At 35.4% G+C, this 14,466-nt stretch overlaps 1 protein-coding gene across 3 annotated transcripts in view; it reads left to right on the top strand.

The window, feature by feature from the left end:
* CDH18 (cadherin 18) overlaps window positions 1-14,466 on the top strand; it is a 713,946-nt gene that overhangs the window by 244,838 nt on the left and 454,642 nt on the right. For 2 of the 3 annotated variants that reach the window (XM_066244046.1, XM_066244062.1), the window contains exon 1: window positions 9,984-10,115. The exons of the other annotated variant lie outside the window; for it this stretch is intronic. The gene's annotated coding sequence lies outside the window, so the exon portion shown is untranslated. Of the gene's footprint in view, window positions 1-9,983; window positions 10,116-14,466 lie in introns of those variants that run through there. 3 annotated transcript variants of the gene reach the window in all.

The raw sequence follows: 14,466 nt of genomic DNA, 5'->3' as shown, positions 1-14,466 counted from the left end.
GTGATGAGTAGTTAATAATGATGGGCAAAACATACAGTTACTGACAATATGTGTAAAACAATTACACATGAATATCGGAAGCTTTGAGGAATCTTTAAATAAGCATTAAACGGCAATGCCAGTTATTTTCTTGGAATGACTTGAGTAGTACATATATGTATCAGTAGGATTGCCATACTCTGTGAATGACCTAACCCTACCTACAGTTTGTGTTGCCACTCCCAGCACCAAATATTGAGCAGGGCAATGAATTAAAAGTCTGAAGTTTCACTGATCTCCTGAGACCTTTGTGACATTCACCCAGCCATTGACCAAAAGAGCTGGGCTTACACAATGTTATAGCCTGACAGAAAAATTATTTTAGCACACCACACACAATTGACTTACATTAAAAAAGGAAAAGAATAGGCCCTGGCTGGTTGGCTCAGTGGTAGAATGTCGGCCTGGCCTACAGAAGTCCTGGGTTCGATTTCCGGCCAGGGCACACAGAAGCGCCCATCTGCTTTTCTCCACCCCTCCCCCTCTCCTTCCTCTCTGTCTTTCTCTTCCCCTCCCACAGCTGAGGCTCCATTGGAGCAAAGATGGCCCGGGCGCTGGGGATGGCTCCTTGGCCTCTGCCCCAGGTGCTAGAGTAGCTCTGGTCACAACAGAGCGACCCCCGGAGGGGCAGAGCATCGCCCCCTGGTGGGTAGAGCGTCGCCCCCTGGTGGGCGTGCTGGGTGGATCCCGGTCGGGCGAATGCGGGAGTCTGTCTGTCTCTCCCCGTTTCCAGCTTCAGAAAAATACCAAAAAAAAAAAAAAAAAAAAAAAAAAGGAAAATAATAATAACATACAGCATCCTGAAATATAGGTAAATTAACTCCCTTTTGATCTAACTGTCTAGAGCCCCAAATTAACCCTGGCAATATGAAATTTATTTTGAATACACTTTCTAGACAATACTTCAGAGATACTATTTTCATTTTAGTTTGTTGTGTTCTTTTTGGGGATTATGGCCCCTATATATATTTTTCTCTGTGTTAAATATGTCAGGATATATGTGCAAATTCAAATTGTGTTTAAATGTATCAATATAAATAATCAACAATATATGAAAGCCATCCTTACTCTTGCATATTCAAACATATATATTATTCGGGTAAAAGGAAAAGAAAGTATTCACATTTCAATTTCTTGCCTTCAATATACTCTTTAATTTTGTTTATGAATATATCCTTGTAACTGGGAAATCATTTTATAAAGCAACTCTGAATAAGCCAGGGAATAGTCAAGTACAGCTAATCACACCTTTTTAAAGAAAAAGCTTCTCATGCATTAAAATAGAAAGAAATATAAATTTCATTTATCAGTTTTACATGCTATAGATTATATAAATCTCTACTATAGTAAATTTAATTTGATTCACTTTTAGTTAGACATTATTATCTGTGGTGATAAAACTTATCATTGAGTTGCCATATTTTTACGTTCTCAGCTTTTGCAAATATGAGAAAAGTTCTGTTTACTAATCAGTTATATCAAGTTCAGCTTACTAAAATAACCTTTTTAAATCTTACCAGTTTAAGATTTTCTAGGGTTTTCTGTTCATCACTTCTGACTTCTTTTATTTACCATCTCTCTCCTCTCATCTCCTATCTGTTCTTCTTTCTGTCTCTTTTGTTATCCAGTATGCCTTTTTCATTCATCCTATAGAAAATTTTATCTTGTCCGTTAGGGGCTATAACAGCTTATCATTAGCATTATTGTCAGTATATGACTCATAAAATTATGTCTGTCACTCAAAACTATTTCCCAAATTGCAGTCTCATATTGTCAGTTGATACTTGTGTAATAATACCTTGTAATGTCTCACTAAAACCCCAACATCAAAATATTCAAATCTGAGTCTATTATATTTCTTAGTCAGATACTATTTTTTTCACTCTTCCTATTAATGACAGTGTCATTTATTTTCCTAAGCCACACTTGAAAATTCTGATTTATTCTTAGCTCCATTATGTTATGGTTAATTATTTCTTTAAATGGCTACAATAAATGTAACTTTTCTTTATTATTTATTTCTATTTTTGTGCCAAGTTAAAAGGCATTCATTAGATCTTTCTGGATTAATTATAAATTTGCCACAGCATTTTTATCTTGCATTTCAGCATGCAGAGTGAAAATCAACTACCATGTATTCATTCAATATAGTTTTGTTATCTATTAAGTCACAGAAAGTGTGGACAGTGGACCCACAAGACCTACTCCTGTCTTATACTGGGCTCCTATTCTGATTTTTCCATTCCAATACCTAAAGTAAAAAAAAAAAATTAAAATAAAAAATACTAAATTTTTTTCTTGTACTTCTTAGCCTCTCACTCTGTAGTTTGGTAGCATTACATGGCATAAAAGTTAAGCATTCATGTTAATTGAAAGACATCCTACCTGTCTAATTAGAAAAAAGTCAACCAAATAATAATGTTGGAATAGGATAGAGTGAGAATGTATGAAGATGGTAGGTTTTGAAATATATCTCAATAGATTATTTGGGAATATTAATAAAGAAAGATGTGTTGAATCCAATTTATTGGACTGATGGTTGTGGAGTAGAGCTCGTTCATGATTATGCAACCTGTGTAGTCTCACTGGGTCCCACATTCATAAAGGACCCATGATTTGTTTAATGTTTGTTCTGACCATCTTAACATTAATGAAAGTTGTCTACCTTATTTTTTTTATTCAATTGTTCAACTGGTCCTGGTATCAATGCAAAAAAACTATCAAGGCTAATACTAGAATTTTGTCTAGACATTTATGTATATGTGCATAAACATCTACATACTTTATCAACTTCATTCTCCCACCTCATCTGAAAAGAGTGTTGTGAAAAGTAACTTTTTAATATATGAAAAACATTGTCCACATATAGCTATAGAATTTATGGTGTTGCATTACATTTTAATATTTTTTCTATTTATTTTTTTAGCTTAAAATTAGAGAATCTGTTTTACTTTCCTTTTAATCCCTTGATGGAACCTATACCAGTACTCTCTATATGGTGCTCTTTATTTTATGATTGCATCTATTTATATACACATGTATAATATATTATGTTTATATATAAACATATACAAAGTTATAAACATATAAAGTTAAAATACATATATACACACAACATTTTTTACTAAATATGCAAAAATGTGTAGCAACTTTAGTTGAACTCAATTTTCAAAATGTCTTCCGATTGAGCGTTAAAACAATTTATCCATTATATTTCTGAATTAACAATAACATGCTAAAGTAATGAATATAGACAGAATTATAAGAGAAAAACAAAGATACAGTCAATAAATATTTTACTAAATATAAGAATAGAGAGTAAAACAATGAGATAATTTTCAGCTACTGAATAAGCAAATTGAAAAAAATAAATTCTTGCTCAAGAATAGTAAAGAACCATCTAATGTTTTTTTCTAATGGTGTTGAGGAGGAGGGTTTTCATACATTTTGAAAAAATGTTCATGTACTTTGCCTAGTCGTTCTGCTACCAGCTGTCTGTCCAAATGCAGTAAGTAGTCAATGATCCAGGAAAAGATTTATAAACAGAGATGTTCATAGGAGCGTTATCTATATCAAAATCTTAGAAAAATCTTTAATGTTTAGTGACAGTAGAAAGATTAAGTAAAGTATATTGATATATGTTGTGCAATATAATTCTGGTATTTTGGGGGGAATTTTGGAGAAACATTTTATTTTTTTGTATTTTTCTGAAGTTGGAAATGGGGTGGCAGTCAGACAGACTCCCGCATGTGCCTGACCGGGATCCACCCGGCATGCCCACTGGGGGGTGATGCTCTGCCCATCTGGGGTGTTGCTCTGTTGCAACCAGAGCCATTCTAGCACCTGAGGCAGAAGCCATAGAGCCATCCTCAGTGCCCAGGCCAACTTTGCTCCAATGGAGCCTTGGTTGCTGGAGGGGAAGAGAGAGACAGAAAAGAAGGAGAGGGGGAGGGGTGGAGAAGCAGATTAGCGCTTCTCCTATGTGCCCTGGCCGGGAATCGAACCCGGGACTCCTGCATACCAGGCCGATGATCTACCACTGAGCCAACCAGCCAAGGCCAAGAAACATTTTTAATTGCAAATTTAAAAGACAAGATATATGCATCAGGTTTTAGTGTTCATCATAAACTTTTTTAAGGAAAGCATTGACAATAACAATACAAGTGTAGAGTTATAAGTCAGCTAGAATGTTTGCAGAGTAAAACACCTGGTTAGGCCACTCAGTATTTAATTTGAGTGGAAGGCAAAGTACTTGACTCTAGATATCCCAAAGCCAAAGTATAGTTATCTATACTACACCAAGCTTTATTTAGGCAAACTCAGAACCAGGTACTTATTAGTAGCTTGCATTAATCAGCAGACATGAAAACATATAATATGCAAACATATATAATGATAAAACAGTAAGTTTATATACAAGTTACTATATCTCTAGTAATTTTCTACGCACATTATATATTTTAACATATTTTTTACACATGTTATATATTTTATATATATGAAAGAATCCTCCTAGGAAGGTTAAGAGATAGGTAATGTTTTTTATGGACATTTTATTGAAGCAAAATCTAAGCATATATAATTGTATCTTCCAAAGTTTGTTTGGTTCTGCCTTCTGTATTCTAAGTCCTAAGCCATATTGCCTCTAACTGTTGTTAAAGTGAGATATCAACAGACTTTTAAAGTATTTTATGGCCTCAAAAAAATGTGCGGTGTAGTCGAACCTAATAAAGCAAGGTGCTTTTTTAGAAGAGATAACCTTTGTTCTGACCTTTGAAAGATGGATAAGACAGAGGGGCTGGGGAAATAAGGGATAGGTATTCATCTCACACCTGAAAGAAAGAGAGAAGTTGGACATGATATTAACTATGTCGACTGGATAAATGTATCATGATCTGGCTAATAAAAATGTAGATTACTTTAAAAAGATAAAAAGCAATATTTTAGGTAAATTCCTAATATTTTAGAGTTAAGATCATTGCCACCTGCATTTGAATGCTTTGCTTGTATTAGGAATACCTGTTTACATGTACATTTTTGATAACTGTATCACATAATTGATTTATACCGAAATTATTGTCAGTACTAATCTCTAAGTCTTATTCACAAGTTTTGATTCTACTCCTTGTCTACATTACCATATATTTAATATACTCCTACTTTTGGACTTAATTGTAGTATTTTCATTTGTTTGTTTGTTACATCTAACATTCAAGTTTTTCAAGACCCTGCCCCCCAAAAAATAGATTCACTTCTTCATCTAAATATACTGCCTTCTTGTAATGTATGAAATTCCTATAGATGGTTTTAGAGTTCATAGTAATGATCAAAGCAATAGTCAGAGGTGATTTGAGGTCTTAGCTCTGAAGCTTACTAATATAAACCTTCCTCCAAGTAAGTGCCTCTACATTTCTAAACACGTGTATGATGCCTTTAGCAGTTGCTATACCAAATAATTTTATTAAAACTTCTCCATGTGGGCTGTAAGGAAATCATGAAAGATATAATGGTATATAGAAAGATCATGTGATATGCCTTTCCTTTACTTCCTGTCTAGTATTGTCTGTCATAGAAAGCAATGGAGTTATTCTAAATGACTTTTATGTGAATGTGATACAAACTCAGGTGAGTCCATTTTCTTCTCCTACTGAACTGCTTATCTATTTAACAAATCGCCTTATAACTTTTCTAGGTTTCACATTTAATTCTGTTATTTTTAATTCCACATTCCATCAAGTTTGAAAGGTGTAAAAATATTTTCTTTTCGCTAGTCTTTCTGCACTAGAGAAAAGTCTCAGAAAGCCTTCAAAGTTTACTGACAGGATTTCAGATTTCTTAAAAAAAAATCTGGCATGCACTTTGTGTGATATTTGCCCATAAATTAATTACTTAAAACTAAGGTTCATCTATTAGTAAATTTTCTCATATCTCAGAAACCCAGGGTCCTTATTCTATCATTTACAGTGCAACAATGATCTATTTACAGAAATAAAATGTACTTACAATACAAATTGAGGGATTCCTATTTTTCCTTTGCCAATTATCAGTGCTGTCCTATTAGATACAAACAAGCTCATTGGTTCTTTGATATTTTACATGCAGTGAAAAAAACCTTTTAAAAAAGTGAGAGTGTGTTCATTAATCTAATTTATTATAAATAAGGCTGTCACAACTTTTTAAAATTAGTTATACATATAGTTAACTTTGAAATGTTTTTGATAGATCTCTTTTTTATTATCCAGCATTAATGTTTTCTAGTAATCTATATTTCTTAATATGAAGTGTGATAATAGAAAAAGTAAAAGTGCTCTTTAGTAAGTCATATTTAATTATAAAATTAGAGGTCATATCAATATCAATTTATTCTCTTCTGTTAAATACATGCATATATATACACACACACATATATACACATATATACATGAAATCTGTAGTACTTATTATCCAAGTACATAAAATGAATAGCTACAAAGAATATTGTGCATTCCTCCACGTTTTCAATAGCTGTATCTCTTTATTTAAAAATTTGATCATTTTTAATGTTATTATTATAACTTGAACCATAGTACCATGTTTGTATACTTGACTATTCTAAACGCCAAATTATAACAAGGGCTATCCCTACACTTTCTTAATATTCTTTCTTTATTTATATTTGAAAACATTGCATAGGCTCCTGAATTTCTAGAATAAAATTCAGCGTGAGATGTAATCTTCTAAAGAGAGAATTTGCCGAGCCTGTCTCTCAGGGAACGATCACAGTTTAGCATTACAATTTTCTCTTTCTAGTCTCTATAGTCTGGCCAGCATCAATCGTATGCTGGATACTTCTTTGTCACCAGTGAAAATGACTCTTATAACTCTTCCAAGGTAACAGAGGAGGGGACTAAGGATCACAAGTGTCCATGCTTTCAGTTTTAGAGATCAGCTCTGTAATAAATTCTCCTGACTGAAACATGGTCCAGTTTTCTGAAGTATTTTTTGACATCAAGATTAAAACAAAACAAAACAAAAAATAAGGAACACCTGCCCACCACCTGGTTTTCCCCAAAAAGTATGTTCCACATTGGTTCACTTTCTTCTTTTGAACCTGGAAATACAAAAGAAACACTAAGTGGATAACAGCTTCACCTCTTCATAGCTAGGGAAATTTGGAACAGTTTCAAAATTGCAAATTTCAGAAGCCATTAAATTCAGTGTATATTGCATCACTGGTTTTGTGGAGAGTCTAGAGCCCTTAATCTGAATGCAGTGTCATAGACACACATCCCCCTTGGTCAAATGGGTTCTTTTCCTAGAAATAGATTATATTGCTTGGTGATGCTGACAAATCTCTCTGCATGTCCTCCCACTCAGGAGCAAGTGCCTGTTGACTTCGATTATGACTGACCACTAGCTGCGCTTATTACGGTCTTATCCTGGGAAAACCACCAAAGAAGGCTAGCAGAAACACATTTTATTTTCCAGTATGTCCCTAGGATGTTCATTACTGGTGTCTGGAGCAAGCTGGCAAACATTTTATTTCATTCAAGTAGAGGAAACCAAGAAAACAGTCTTCTCTAGAAAATGCCATAATGTGAAGTTTGAAAATTAAACTGCATGACCTCTCACAGACCAAAAGTTTTTCTTTATATTCCTTTTATTTTTTGCAATAATTCCTTCTCTTATATTCCGAGAGTTTCATCAACACAGAAAGATTCAAAATCAATGTTTTCAATTACCAAACATAAATAAGAACTTATGTCTGGATACTATGCAAGGAAAATCTCATTTAAATCAGAAGCTGCCCGACCAGGCGGTGGCGCAGTGGATTCGGACTGGGATGCAGAAGGACCCAGGTTCGAGACCCCGGGGTGCCAGCTTGAGCAAAAAGCTCACCAGCTTGAACCCAAGGTCACTGACTCGAGCGGGGGTTTACTCAGTCTGATGAAGGCCTGCGGTCAAGGCACATATGAGAAAGCAATCAATGAACAACTAAGGTGTCACAACGAAAAATTGATGATTGATGCTTCTCATCTTTCTTCGTTCCTGTCTGTCTGTCCATATCTATCCCTCTATCTGACTCTCTCTGTCCCTGTAAAAAAAAAAATTAAATAAATCAGAAGCTGCATGAGAGAGGATGTACAAAACATAATACAACATGGGCTCATTGTTCTGAATCTATTGTTTTTGCTCCACTTTTCCCTAAGAGTTTACATTTTGGAGACTTCCAAATTCTAATTGACTTCTAACACCTCCTTTCAGAGTAACTATGCATTTAACTGAACAATTACTTCCCAATTAGAAACAATCCAATCAAGTGCTTCTTTCATTGTTTCTGTTGGTTTCTTTGGTTTGTTTAATCATATCAGACCTCAAGCCAAATTAAATCCCTCCACATTTTATATCACTCAAGCTAAAAAATAAAGGTAGTCAAATATAACTTTATTATATTTAAGACTTTCCCTCCTAGACCCTTTAAATTTCTTAGAAATAGCACTTACCTGATCTCAATCTCTTTGACCTTTCTCCAGGCAGGAAAAAAGAGAGGGATGGTTAGAAATAAACTAGCCTTCATTAAAGTTTATTACAGTTGGACAGAGTTTTATTATTCTTCACAGAGACCTACTGGATTTTAAAGAGAAGCCTCTGGAGGCTCAGAGAAGTGAAACAACTTACACAGGTTCGGGTATAGAGGGACATTCGAGCCAGGATTTGAGTCCTTGTCTTCTGGCTTAAAAGCACCTGTCTCCTCTATCACACTACCTTACCTCTTAAGCTCAGGTGTCTTTGTTTCTTTGAACCTCTGGATGTAAGCATTTAATAGTATCAACTCACCAAAGCAACCAAAGCAATAATACTGCTCTCTTAGTGGTTGCAGTGACTAAGGGTCTTATATAATTCTGACTATATCTGCCCAGTGAGCCTTGGAATAGCCATTCAATTAGATTAACTCCTACGCGTGTTTACTACACTACTTTAAATGGGGATGCACAATGTTGTTAATGAGTGAGTGTAGGGTGACTTTGTTTTGGGAGAAAGGGCTGAAGTTATTTCAGCTGTTCACATCAATTTTGAATACAGCCAATCAGTCCTGGAATCCCTGTTATCAAACGCTATGTACATAATAAATTGTAATTTATTGTGGAGTAATGAGAGAGAGAGAGAGAGAGAGAGAGAGAGCGCTAGAGTTTCCTGGCACAAGCGAAAAGGGTGAGCAAAGGCATTGCAGTTCCTATTCGTCTTCACAAATACAATGCTGACCTCGAAGGGAAAGCTCTATCTCATAGAAACCCTCCATGTCACGAGTACTTTGGAGGGGGGCATTAAAGGGCATCTCTCAAGCTGTATCTCACGGCTTCCACCAGACTGTGGATAACTGACGGATGAGCCAGCAGTTAAATGTTTAGCAGGCTGTGACGACTTCACATGGAAATAGGAAAATGTATCCCCAGCCTTCCACATCGATGCCTGCCCTGCCTGCCTTCTCTCCGCTTCCCTCCTGATATCTACTCCCACTCCATCTGACAGTCAAACCCTCTGGCTCCCCGGATTACCCTCCCCCGCCGAAAACTGACGGTCTTAGCTGTCACGGAGTCCTGGCCGTCATCTTTCAAGAGCCTGGCTACTAAAGATGATGCCGTGGGTCCAGGGTTTTTATTTTTTGCAATTATTATTATTGATGGCATTTCTTTCCCCATGACCTTGCTCGGAGGAGCCGCTAAAGGGGGTCCGTTCTGCGTACTATACAGAATCTGTGCGGCCCCCAAAGTCTGTACGATGGGGGAAAAAACGAAGGCGGAGGAGGAGGAGGCAGTGGGTAAGGCAGCGGACAGGAGAGCCAGGGAGGAGAGAAGGAGGAGAGACAGGGAGAGGAGAGGATCAGGCGGACAGGCTGTGCCAGCCAATCAGAGGCGCGCTCCGGAGCTGCCGCAGCCGGAGCCGCGGAGCCCGGGGCTCGGAGGAGCGCGGAGCCCAGTCCGGGGCTCTCCGAGGACGGGCGCTGCCGTGCTGCCGCGCCTTGAGCACTGGGCAAGTCCCCTCTTTGCTTCTCACACATTAAGTTCCTTTCCACCAGTTAGGGCAAGTCAGCCAAGGTAAGGCTTCAATAAATGACACTTTACTATGTAGTGACATTAATGTTTTTTGTACCACGGGGCTGCTTCTCTAGTTTTGAGTCAAAAATATTTGGTGAAATCCTCTAGGATTGGTTTCATGAGATCTGGTGCCAAATGGGAAAGTTGTAGCTAATGCTTCGTAAGCCTTATCGCCAGCATAGATTTTTAAAACATTTATTATTATTTTCTTATCCAGGAATGTTGCCATATAGCCTATGGAATGTGAGGTTAATAATCCAGCTGGTCTCTGTTTATGTTTATCTGTGGAATGTGCCCTGCCCCTGAAGTTGGAAGGATACTCCGCAAGGCACAATTGAATAGTGATGGCATCAAAATCAGCTGTCATGTCTGTCTGTCTGTAAAAGTGAGGGAAAGCATTGTCAGAATAGAAAGAGAGATACTGAAATTGAAATTTTGATACTGCTTTTTAATTATTGCCTTTCTAGTATCCTCTAAAATTACATGCTATCTGAGCACCAAAGCTGCAGCAAAGCTAGGCTCATTTTCTCTTTTCTTCTTTCATTTTCTTTTTTTTTTTGCATGAATCACTTCCATAAATGCCTATTAAGATGAAACTTTTACTTCTTTTAAAGGGCACTATAAATGATGCATGAAAAGGAATTAGGTGGGCTCCTGCGATCTGGAACATACTTTATTTAGTATATGCACTTATGTTTGTTAACTCTGATTCATTCCTGTTCCTTAACTTCCGGAACCTGATTTGTTTGGCTCTGGAAATAACAACTATTTTGTCTTCATCTTTATGTCTTACAAACAAGGTAAAATTATTCATTATGCATGTTTATATGCCTCTGAGTGGGTGTGTGTGTGTGTGTTTTGTGTACAGATGTAGAACTACGAAAACCTATCATATGTAACAGGTGAAAAATATAATTTTATTAGCTACTTATTAAAGTATTTCCTTATATTAATGCCTGATGTATTAATAAAAACTTTTAGATTAATCAATAGTAAATGTTTCTTGCTACTTCCTTGCTGGAAATCAAAAAATACTAAAATTAAAGTCTTAGGTAAAATTATTATAGTCTTTCGTTTGCTCAGGTGATGGCATCACTGCTTTTTGAGCCGAGAGAGACAGATCAGAGAAAGATTTTATTATGCAGCTAAAAAAAAAAAAAAAAAAAAAAAAAAAAAGCCCTACAGGCTCTGACTGTGTTTTGGAACCTTTATTTTCCCCTCTAGGATCACCCACAGATTTTTCAAGGCAGGGGGCTTTCCTTCTGCAGTAATTGTTTTCTGTTTTAGTGAACTTCTGTTATCAGAGAAAATATTTAAATCTAAATCAAGAATTTGAGGTCCAGACTAGATCTCACATGAGCTTTGCTGGCTGTGGGAGGAAGGAGAAAGGATTTGATACTAATAGGAATTGGTTCTGTGGTCTTAGCACTCTGGTCCCAGCACCGACCGTCATTTCTGTATTTTCAAGCCTCTTGTTATGTATGCAATTTTGGGTTTCCTGATAATTAATTAACCAAGTGTAGGTAAAGTCATTCACTACTTAAAAGGGCATTCATTCAATGGGCCTTGGTGATAAGTATTTTATAAAAGATACTGCTCATGCTTTTTCACAGAGGCAGCCAACTTAAAGGGAGGTAGAAACAAATTTATATTAATGGTCAAGTTTGATCTTTTATCCTGACAACAGTGGTAGTTAAAAAATGAAGGTTTCTTATTGTTGTTGCAACAAAAATGCCCAAATGAAGAGAACCCAATAGCAAAAGAGAAAATAATAATAGAATAAAGATAAATAGCAGGAAATTCTAGTTGTAATGATCCAGTAAATGTTGATTATAATTAGTTATAGTAGTAACAAGCATGGTCAATAGCAACAGTGCCTGAGTAAAGTCAACACGTTGAGCAAATTGGAAATTATTATTCTTCCTGATGATCTTTTTCAGATGGATATAGTGGAATCATGAGACTGAATGAGTCACTTAATCCAACTTTATAAATTTTTTATGTGAGGGGTGCAATATAAACATCAAGTTCCTTTTTCATTTGGCTCATATAGATATCATCCTTATACTTTTTGAAGATTGTTGTGGTCTGTGTGGATAACAGACCACATGTTTAAAAGTCTGTGGGATAAATCTTTGGCTTATTGATAATTAAAAGAATGCAGTATACCTTACATATTTGCAACCTTATACAGTCTTTTGGAATCTAAATATGCATTTGCTTTTCAACAGATCAAGGATAAAACATATTGAACATATTGATGTTGACCTGGAAAAATTTACTTACGTTAAATGAATATATCAATTGCAATGGAGTTCAGTGAGAAGTAAGAGAAGGAGATTGAGAGATTAAAGCCAGCGAGGGTATAAGTTGTTCTTTGCTTTTCTTAATGAGGACTTTAATATCTTTAATATGCTTAATTATATACCTCCCTTGTAATTGCATTAGACATGTCATAGAACTATATTCTAGGTTAGAGCTTCTTTGGTGCCATTGATGGTTGGGTTGTATAATTCTCATTCTAGAGGGACTGTCCTGGGCTTTGTAGGATGCCTACCAGCATCTGTTTCCTACCTACTAGATGATGGTAGAAACACCCCCAAATTGTGACAACCAAAATATTTGAAGACATTGTTACTGGTTCCCCCTAGAGGAAGGCTAAATTATGCCCCTTTTCTACTAAAAATTACTGCAGTATGAAGAAAACAAAGATGTGTAAGAAAGGGGTCATGCAACACACTGAGTAGGCAACTGCCTATGCATTTCCATTTGGATGTCTATAACAGTACCCCTTCTCCTTCTTTGAAAGAATTTTAACGTGTAGGCAGTTCATTAGGTCCCTAATAAAAAAACCATGAAAGAGCTTAGTGTATAATTCTCTTTGTCTATAAACTGAGAGACTTGTCTGTTTATTATCCTATACTAACTTTTTGTGGGAACAACAGAAAATAACTGGGAAAAGGAAAATGTAGATGTAGAGTCTAGAGACAAATTTCACTTCTGTTTTTTATTTCAGATGAGGCTTTATTATAAATAATAAATGAAAAATACTGATTGGTTTCTATGATTTCTTTATTTTATTTTTTTTGAGTTGGTATATGTTTGGGTCCTCGGAAGAAATGTTCATTCTAGTAATCCCATATGCTTGGAGTAGTTTATGATGTTCAAAAACTTCAGAAGTAAAAGTAAACATTTTGGTTTAAAAGCATATTCATAAGTGGTGATGATGTAGAGCATAGTGGAAAAAAATAAATACCAAATTCTATTATTTCAAAACATGGCAGAACTTATAGTGCCATGGTTATTTGTATCGCATGTCACTTGTGTATATAGTCCATTTTCCTCATCTGAAAAAGGAGATAAGAACCCTATAACCAAAGGGTTGACATGAGAACCAAATAACACAAGGTGTTAAAATGGATTGTTATTTATAAAGATCTACACCAATGTTGGTAAATTATCACAGATTCAGTGCCTTTGGCAATTTATTTAATGAGAATTGATTCAACATGGTAAATCTTCCAGCTATTCTAGGATGGCTAAAAATTATCTACAAGAAATGGCAGTATTAACTCTTAAATATTTTTTTCATTGATGAAGTAATACATCTTAATATTGAAATATGTGATATAAATTATGGATAAACCTCAATTTCCTCACATATTTCTGTCCTTTCCCACCATGTCTACATTTATAATTGGTTAAAAATACAGAAATATAAAACATAGAATGTACCTTGAACTGTATTCTTCATCAGTAACCACTGTTACCAATTTGGTATATATTTTTAAATAAATTTTTAAAAACATAAATAGGTTTATATGGATAGCTACATATAATTATAAAATGAATATAGATTTAAAATAAAAGTTATATACCACTCTAATAGAATATGTATAAAATCATATATTTAGATAAAATAAACACAATTTGATATGATACTCAACTAATTTTATAGCATGTTCACTCTTCCATATGATTATATTGAGAATTCATGAATATTTTACAAGAATCCAGTATGCCATTATGCACAGAATTGATATTTAACTCCGGTTCGATGTTAGGGACACACATTTGTTTACTTCTTTTTTCTCATCAGGTCAGGGTAATTTCAGATTGCTCGATGCCCCTTCCTTGCATACGATTGTGTATCTATCCTATCATTAATTTATGTAATCCCCTATATATTTTATTAAATGAAGAGTAAGGGAAGGCCAACACAAATTAAATAATTTAGAATCTATTATTGCTGATACCGTTTTGACTTTTAAGTGTGGTATGAGTTCCAGGAAAATAAATGGAGAGTGGTGAACTGTCGGAGCAGATAAGGGGAACATTTGCTCTAGAGTGC

Source organism: Saccopteryx bilineata, chromosome 1 (assembly GCF_036850765.1).
Source record: "Saccopteryx bilineata isolate mSacBil1 chromosome 1, mSacBil1_pri_phased_curated, whole genome shotgun sequence".
Taxonomy (NCBI): domain Eukaryota; kingdom Metazoa; phylum Chordata; class Mammalia; order Chiroptera; family Emballonuridae; genus Saccopteryx; species Saccopteryx bilineata.
The sequence above is the reverse complement of the archived record's forward strand: the minus strand, read 5'-3'. Positions and strand labels throughout refer to the sequence as shown.